The sequence below is a fragment of the Oryzias latipes genome, chromosome 3 (assembly GCF_002234675.1).
Source record: "Oryzias latipes chromosome 3, ASM223467v1".
Taxonomy (NCBI): domain Eukaryota; kingdom Metazoa; phylum Chordata; class Actinopteri; order Beloniformes; family Adrianichthyidae; genus Oryzias; species Oryzias latipes.
Window position 1 is genome coordinate 20,547,367 of NC_019861.2, and position 9,311 is coordinate 20,556,677.

Below are 9,311 nucleotides of genomic sequence, written 5' to 3' on the forward strand. Positions count from 1 at the left end.
TAACAGAAGTGAAAGCTCTGTTAGTTGGACCACTGTTTCTCATTTTGCCACGGCAGAAGGTGATGGGTGAATTTCCCTCCTTTGGACAGCCACATTGGTAAGAGATGGTGGTCTGCGATGGCATCCCTCCCCTTACTTTACCGTTTCATCCCTAACCAGCACTTTGGGTAGACTGTTCAACCGAGCTTGGTCTGCCTCCCTGTGGACTCCACAGTAACCAAAAGCTCATCCACTGTTGCTTAGGGCTCTTATTTTGTTCTAGAAGAAAGACTTTATACTGTCAAACTCAGACATCCCATGTGATTGAAGGCCGATGGGCATGGAACTCTCAGAGCTGCAGCGATGCCTGCTTGTGCTGGGTGGGGTGGAAGAACAAAAGCAGACTTGCTAGGGTTTGGATGCCTTTATTATTGTTTTATTTGCCTGTGATTTCTCATTTATCTAAGGTTTTTAAGATTTTAGCTGTAATAATTGGATGGTCTTTATTTGTACTCACGGTAAAAACATAGGTATTTATGTTTTTCTTTCTATAAATCTTAAAAAAATGTAACACTAATAGTGCTAATGTTAACAATATCGTTGTTCAATGTTGCTGCAAACGTTTGGGTTGTAAACAAAGTTAATAAATTATTTGACAATCATCATCAGACAAAGGTTTTTTGAAAGGTGAGGTTTTTTCCAATCATAGTACCTTCCGAACTTCGAGTTGTTTCCACCTGTTCGGCCTGGGATTTCATCTTCCTCAAAATATCCTCCAACTTTGCAAAGATCAGTGGAACACAAAGGCTCGCAGACGTTCAGTCCTCTGTGGGCCCAAAGCCCTACAACAACAACAACAACAAACATTCCAATTACGGGATGAACAAAGACTACAAAGGCTGTTCCAAAAGAGAAATAGGCTTCATCTTCATTCAGGGATGATGATACCTGTGGCAGGATTTTACACTTTTTTGTTTGTTTGTGTAATACAAACACATAAAAACATTGGAAATCTTTGTTTCACCAAAAATTTGAAATCAGGTAATATCATTTTTAAAAAGCATATGGGAATGATTCCATTACTAGAGCTCAAAATACAATTTCTTCAAATATTTGTGAAAACTTGCTACACCAAAGTGCAAAATCCTCAGACTTCTACTGGTCACACCTTTTTTAGGCTCGTCATGATCAAAAATGTTCGTTTTACCTGACCCACCGGTTGTGTCCCAGAGGCCTGGTCGATGTACAATAGCTGGAGGGAGAAAACATTGGCAACAGGCTGGTGGAACAAGTGCTAACAATGCTAGCACAATTCCCAGCCTGGAGCTGCTTGTTCTGCTCCTTTTTTGTGTTGAAACTCCCTTATTACATGATTGTTCGATGGCATTTTTCATTTGTAAAACAGGCCTCCAACCACACATAAATAACAGAATGCAAATTTACTTGGCTCATTTTGGCCGAGCTTGCACAGTGTCCCATTCCCTTTTAAGATTCTCGTTGTTCACGTCTGCCAGCTTTGAGAACACAATTGGCTCCTCAGCCGTTCCTACAGCATCACTAATTTCTGCCCTTTGTGCAGCTCAATTCCAGTGGAATAAACAATATCACACATGCAAAGTTATGCTGTAAAACAGATAATTAGCTGAAAAAAGCAATCCAGGCTATGAATAACAATGTGTCTGGGTAACATTATAACTTTTAAGCAAGGGAGAAGGAAGGATTTGAATGCCAAGGGAAATGAGCTTATCAAATAAACCCTGAAAATGTTCAGTGAATGAAATGAGTCAATCATTTTAATGTGAGATGGGAGCCCTGAGGAGAATAAATAAGCAATCGTCACATCATGCAGGGAGAACAAATGAGCATGGTACACAATTAGGCAGGGTCACATTCTGCTACAGCAGTGAGCGTGAGATGGGCTAATGAGCTGCATGAAGAAGTAGTGTCTGTTTGTGCGGTTGTGTACAGGCAGGGAGGGGCGATGACAATCTGATGCGTAGCTCTTCAGACTCTAATGCACAGACACACAAGCAGCACGTCAGGTAGAAGAGATACGGATAAAAGTACGAGGGGCTGTTGGAAAAGGTGTGGGCTATCAATTGACTCCACATCGGGGGCAAGCAGACATGCAGGCTGACAGCACTGGGCAGGTACAGCAACCGAGAAGACAAAAAGAAGAGAAGTGCCTCAAAAGGACCGAGGCACAAAGCTTCCACAGGCGACTCACAGTTATTAACTATTCAATCACATAAAGGAGAGCTGAAGGCGTGAAAGGTTGCGGACCGAAGCATTTTTGCTTCAGTGCATTAAGAGCCGGGTCCAGCACTCCGGCGGCGTGAAAGAGAAATAGATTGCCTCCCAGGAAGATGACTGCTCAAAGGAGTTGGCTTTTTCTCCCTAATAACAGCAATCTGCTGTGAAAATTTAATACCAAGTACCATTTACACTGAATCTTGATAACTTCTGCTCAAGAAAGCGTATAATATTAATTTTTCATTCCTCGATATACAAATAAACACAACAAGGTCTGCCATCAATAAGCAGACAGTCTCAATGTAAGTGAACTGGAATGGCAAATTGCTAATGAATACCACACAGCTGAAAATGCACATTTCTAGCAATACAAGAATATTGTGTACTGGCTGAAAATAAAACCCCATTTTTCACAAGAGGATAAAATGCATTTCAATGCACAGAAAGGGCGGTATGAGACCCTTAAGCTCACAAAAAAATCTAATAATGTCAGATATAGCTGTATCAGAATATCACTTTAGATTCTTCCTAGGATCTAAAGGGATATTCTGAGCATGTTGTAAGTGCCAGCTATAAGTGATGTAAAGAAAACAAAAAGCAAAAGAAAAAAAGACAAATTAGTTGCTCCATCTATGCCATTAGAGCCAAATATGGAAGCAGTCTTAAAGCCCCATCCTCTCTTGTTGGCCTAATTCCCCCCTCCTCTGCGGTGGATTGACAGGATCAGAAATACATCCATATGCATGGAGACAGAGTCTGCAGAGGGGATGTCAGGTCTCAGCCTGTCCAGCTTTCTGAAAGTACTGGTAATGACACTTAATGAAAGTTGGAAAGCCGTGGGAGTGGGGGTTGAGGGGTTGGGGGTGCTCTTCCCAAGCCCCTGCCCTTCATTCAGACCAGACCTGTAAATGCTATGAATAAACAAGAGGGCTGAAGGAGAAAATATATGCTATTTTCTACCTTTCCTCTCAAAATTTCCTCCATATTTATACATTACCATTCCCTGTGCTTCAGGTTTGGCTTATTCTGTCATCATGTCCCACTAAGGAGTCTGGGTAATATAAGCTGGACTCCTAGAGAAGTAGGTAAAGGGCTGAGTTCCTGCATTTTACTGAAGGGCAAAACCAAAGAAGAAATATTTAACACCACTAAACATTGAACTCTTTCTAATAATTGCAAAAGTGACCAAACCTCTTTTGGCCCTGGTAAAGCTTTCTTAATTGGATGGAATGGCAAACAAAGTTGAACACATGCTCCTTGTGTTGCAGGTGACATAACGAAAGTTGAGATGAGAGGGAAGCCTGTGCAAAGAGGGGTGCTGAGGTTCAAAGTAAACAGACGGAATGAGGGGATAGAGAGACTCTGCTTAGCAAAAGCCCCTAATCAGTACAGTCAACACATGGCAGATTGGGTTCAACCCCCCTCCCCCCCTCGCTCTTGCGTCCCTCCTTTCCTTCCATCACCAAAAACGTATCCCTTCCATCAGCTCCAATTTTCCTGTTTTCAATTTGAGGAAATGTCAGATAAGAATGTGTTGCAAGCAAATACCAGGTAAAAGGAACCCAGCTTACTTTGACGGTAGAAGATGTTAGCTGAGAAGAATGAGACACCTCTGGTGCGGAATAGCTTTTTGCCACCAAATGACCCTTTCAAGCAACACCCAGAATAAATATTTTACTAAGAAAATGTTTTCAAAGTGACATGTCTCATTGGGGTTTTCAGTAAACATAGACAACTATTAATCTGTCTTTCTGGACAGAGGACAGAATGTCCTTGGTTTTTTTAGAGGAAAGGTTTGCCATCTCTAGGGGTTCAAACTATGCCAAGCAATACAAAACAGTTTCTCTTCCTCTGATCAATGACTTCTTTTGCCACCCTCAACACTCCCCAGCCAACTACACAAATGTGTCTTCGCTGTTAACAAGCTTTCGCCATCAGTCACGCAAGGGCCACACAGGTTAAGACGACACTAGCTGGCTCCAACTGAACAGGCAAGAGGTCATTGTGGGTGCAGATAAAGAGAAGTATTAACCACTTTTGTATTTAAAGAATGGCATTTGCTTGGAGATGGGGGGGGACGTGCTGGGGCTGCATTAGCAGCAGAACCCAGAGGCACCCTTTGGGGTGGGCCAACTTCAAACACTGATGTCCAAGGCTCTTGTGCTGCTGATTTCACAGCAAGAAAACACAGACCATTAGTCACAGAAGCACACTAAGGGCGTTGCTAATCCCAGAACAAGAAAAAAAATCAAAACCACAGCCAATACAATCCTCAGTTATAAAGCATCAATGTTTGTTGGTGTCTGTGATGTGCTGCTAAGTGTTTCTATTGACCCATGTCTCAGATGAGCCACTTCAGAAATACTTATGTCTTGACCGAAAGCTGACTTCTTTGTCACTGACCCTCTTGAGTTACGCAAAGACAGAGTATATGAAGTCGCTGAGAGAGCTCCAACAAATTTTCTTCTTCCGACAAGCCCCACTTTAAATTTTAGTCAAATGGTCGGGAGGAATGCAGAAGAGCTCCATTTATGAATAATTCAAAACTGATATAAGGGTACTGTCTTGACTTTGTTTAGGGGATAATGTGTTGGCAGATGTTTGCCAATTCAATAAACAGAAAGAACAATCTTTTTTAGAGTGACAGTCTAATTATCAAAATCTTAAAACAAACCATGTGTCTGATTTAACGATGATAAGTTTTCCTTTCAATAATAAGTGGTACCTACGCATCGCTTTGCAGGTTGTTTCCTGGACTGCTAAACATCTGCAGAGCTAACAGTGTGTAGTGGCTGGACGGGTGCTTTGAACAATTGGGTTAGCCAATTGATTGTGTTTTTTTGATGAGTTATTTATCACCAAACATGACCTAATTACAAGTTATTCAATCAAGTTCAAGGTTTGCGTATCAGCAAATACTTAAAAAAATACAAAGAAATAAATTAAAATAGAAAATGGGTAGATGGTTGAACATGATTTTAACATTTGACTTCCATATTTTTCACACTTGTAACCCTTGTGCTATCCTAGGCACTTTAACGTTGGGAGTTGGGTCATCTACACCCACTAGACAGTGCTCTGTAATTTTTTTCTTCAATGATTTGTGATCTTCACTGATGTCCATGGATTACATGAAATCTTTCCACCATTATCCACCTTTGTCATGGTAGGGAGAACACCTCAATGCAAGGGTGGGGTCATCTAAGATAGCACAAGGGTTACGTGGGCATGACTCAGGCCTAAAGGTCTGATGACACAATTACAAAGTTGATCATTGACCCCTGCTTGGGGTGTCCTGGTGCCACACGCACCAGTGGATACCACTGTGCTCAAACATATTGTTCTTTATTGACAAACATCACACACTGCTTAGATCAGGGAGACTGTTCCTCCAGATCACACCCTTCCAGGCACGTATTCTAATGGATCACTGGTAGGATAGTGAGGCCCTGTTTCAAGCAGACTTCAAGAAAGCCATAATCTGTACTGTCATTTAGCCCAAAAACTGAAACTACACAGAGAGACCTGCACCCAACTGGGAAAAGGACATGACCCTCTTGTTCACTTAAGAGCACATGACGACTGAACCCACACCAAACCCATAGCCTCTTACCAGGGAAAACTTCAGAGTGGCAGAGAGTTGAACCTTTCTCTAGGTGCTTGGTATCAGAGCCAAAGCAATTAATGGAGGGAGGCCTGACTACCTTTAGCTAGTAATGCTCAGGCTTCAACACAAGAGCAGGCTCTTTACCACTCAGATGACATTCCGTGGTTAGAGTTAAAGTCCTTGGACTGGGCTGCCACCTAAAATCACACGGCATTGGCCTTTTGTGGTTCTTCCAGCATGTGGCCAGCTTTCAGAAAAGTAATCCATTAAAGTTGAGACCTGTGGGAAGAGGCCACCAGGTCTGTCCCCAGGCCCAACCCCTGGTCTGACAAGGGTGGGGCCCAGTGATGTCAGTCTAGGCCAGTGGTTCCCAAACTGGGGGGCGCGCCCCCCTTAGAGCCCCCCCACACTGACACAAACAGTGAAACACTGTTTGTGTCAGTGTGGGGGGGCTCGAAAATATTCTAATCTTCAGAAAGGGGGGCCCCGCAGAAAAAGTTTGGGAACCACTGGTCTAGGCAATGTTGTGGACCTTGTTTTTTTGTGTGTTTTTATTTTGTGTTTGAACCTTTATTATCCTCTGCCCTTCCCTACCAGGGCATTTACCCCAAACCATTGGGGCACTCGAGCTCTCAAAACTCCCCCGTAAAGTAGCAGTTTATGGAGAGTAGGGATGATACTACTTTTTAAATCCTTTTGCAAAGTGTAGAATTTGGAATTATGATTCACTTTGCGTATATTTTAAAATGCTTATTTTTTTGCATTATGATAAATGTCTACTTTTCTGTTGTCACATGCTTTTCTCTTTCACCTAATGCAACAGATTCACAGGTTTTTTTTCCTGCCAGTCAGAGAGATGGTGGTTGTAAGTACAGCACTGCCATTATAATGACCTTTCCACAAGCCTGGAGAGAATGCAATGCAGAGGAGAGGCAATAAAAGTAATGAAAGAAGCAAAGGCAATTAAAGTTGTGCGTGTGTGTGTCTGTGTGTTAAGGGAGCGTGGCAAAGATGAGTCTAACTGGAGGCTGCCCTGGAATGCTGTACAGCTTCATATCCCTCATAATCCCTGTGATCGCAGAGCAACCCTTCTGTGCTCCCTGTCTGATCATCCTCCTGCAGCATTCTCCAGACGATCCCTGAGAAAGGACAGCCACATATGTGCACTCAAACAAACACACAAGTGCACATTAAAAGTCCTCATATATGTGCACTTAGCGGCAAACTATTGACAGCAAAATAAAAAATAAAAAAATCAAACTGCCTGTATTGTCAAACACAAGTACACACAACCTCTCACGTACATTTTGGTTTACTTTTAGCTGTACTGTAAATTAGCTGCTCTCCAGCACTCTGCAGAGCAGTTTCCTTGAGGCCAGTGAGAATCATTAATGTCCTTCCTCTGATGCTGCCAGACAACCAACAGCAATTACATCTAAAAGCAAAAAGTAAAAACCGAAAATGCACAACTACATACGCCACATAATCATTATCTTTTTGTTAGGCTGTCTGTGTGGGATGAGGATGTCATGGTGCAGGGTGGCTTGAGAGCCGGTTGGACCCAGACGCAGAGGCGGAGGCATGAGGATCAGGGGCAAAGGGGTTTAATGCGAAACACAAACGAAAAGCGCTGCAGAGCAGGATCTCAGAACTGAAACATAACTCACTGTGACGTGGCAAGAGAACAAGGAACTTGGCATGACAAGACGAGAACACCAGAACAGGAACACTAATGGACCAACACAGGAGGAAGGCAGAGACAAGACTTAAATACAGACAGGGCAGACAAGACACAGGTGGACACGATCAGGGCTGATGGGGACCAAAGGAAGTAAAACTCAAGAAAACAGACAAGACAGGAGACTTTCAAAATAAAACAGGAAACAGAAACAAGACAGAACAAGGACCAAAAACAAGACAAGTTCAAATCATGACAGTACCCCCCCCTCAAGGAACCGCTCCGAGGTTCCAAAAGTCACATGAGGGGGGGGCCCCGGAGGATAAACCTCGACGGGCACAAGAGTCCAGAGGACGGCCGGGGGTCCGTGCCGTCCGGCGAGGCAGGTCCGGAGGACGGCCGGGGGGCCCAGAGGTCCGGCGAGGCAGGTCCGGAGGACGGCCGGGGGGCCGAGCGGTCCGGCGAGGCAGGTCCGGAGGACGGCCGGGGGGCCGAGCGGTCCGGCGAGGCAGGTCCGGAGGACGGCCGGGGGGCCGAGCGGTCCGGCGAGGCAGGTCCGGAGGACGGCCGGGGGGCCGAGCGGTCCGGCGAGGCAGGTCCGGAGGACGGCCGGGGGGCCGAGCGGTCCGGCGAGGCAGGTCCGGCATGAGATGCGTGGAGGAGTCGTCAGGCTTGGAGGCGTCGTCAGGCTTGGAGGCGTCGTCAGGCTTGGAGGCGTCGTCAGGCTTGGAGGCGTCGTCAGGCTTGGAGGCGTCGTCAGGCTTGGAGGCGTCGTCAGGCTTGGAGGCGTCGTCAGGCGTGGAGGCGTCGTCAGGCGTGGAGGCGTCGTCAGGCGTGGAGGCGTCGTCAGGCGTGGAGGCGTCGTCAGGCGTGGAGGCGTCGTCAGGCGTGGAGGCGTCGTCAGGCGTGGAGGCGTCGTCAGGCGTGGAGGCGTCGTCAGGCGTGGAGTCGTCAGGCGTGGAGTCGTCAGGCGTGGAGTCGTCAGGCGTGGAGTCGTCAGGCGTGGAGTCGTCAGGCGTGGAGTCGTCAGGCGTGGAGTCGTCAGGCGTGGAGTCGTCTGGCGTGGAGTCGTCTGGCGTGGAGTCGTCTGGCGTGGAGTCGTCTGGCGTGGAGTCGTCTGGCGTGGAGTCGTCTGGCGTGGAGTCGTCTGGCGTGGAGTCGTCTGGCGTGGAGTCGTCTGGCGTGGAGTCGTCTGGCGTGGAGTCGTCTGGCGTGGAGTCGTCTGGCGTGGAGTCGTCTGGCGTGGAGTCGTCTGGCGTGGAGTCGTCTGGCGTGGTGGAGTCTGGCGTGGTGGAGTCTGGCATGGAGTCTGGCATGGAGTCTGGCATGGAGTCTGGCATGGAGTCTGGCATGGAGTCTGGCATGGAGTCTGGCATGGAGTCTGGCATGGAGTCTGGCATGGAGTCTGGCATGGAGTCTGGCATGGAGTCTGGCATGGAGTCTGGCATGGAGTCTGGCATGGAGTCTGGCATGGAGTCTGGCATGGAGTCTGGCGAGCAGTCAGGCTCTGGCGGGTCGGGCCAGCAGTCAGGCTCTGGCGGGTCGGGCCAGCAGTCAGGCTCTGGCGGGTCGGGCCAGCAGTCAGGCTCTGGCGGGTCGGGCCAGCAGTCAGGCTCTGGCGGGTCGGGCCAGCAGTCAGGCTCTGGCGGGTCGGGCCAGCAGTCAGGCTCTGGCGGGTCGGGCCAGCAGTCAGGCTCTGGCGGGTCGGGCCAGCAGTCAGGCTCTGGCGGGTCGGGCCAGCAGTCAGGCTCTGGCGGGTCGGGCCAGCAGTCAGGCTCTGGCGGGTCGGGCCAG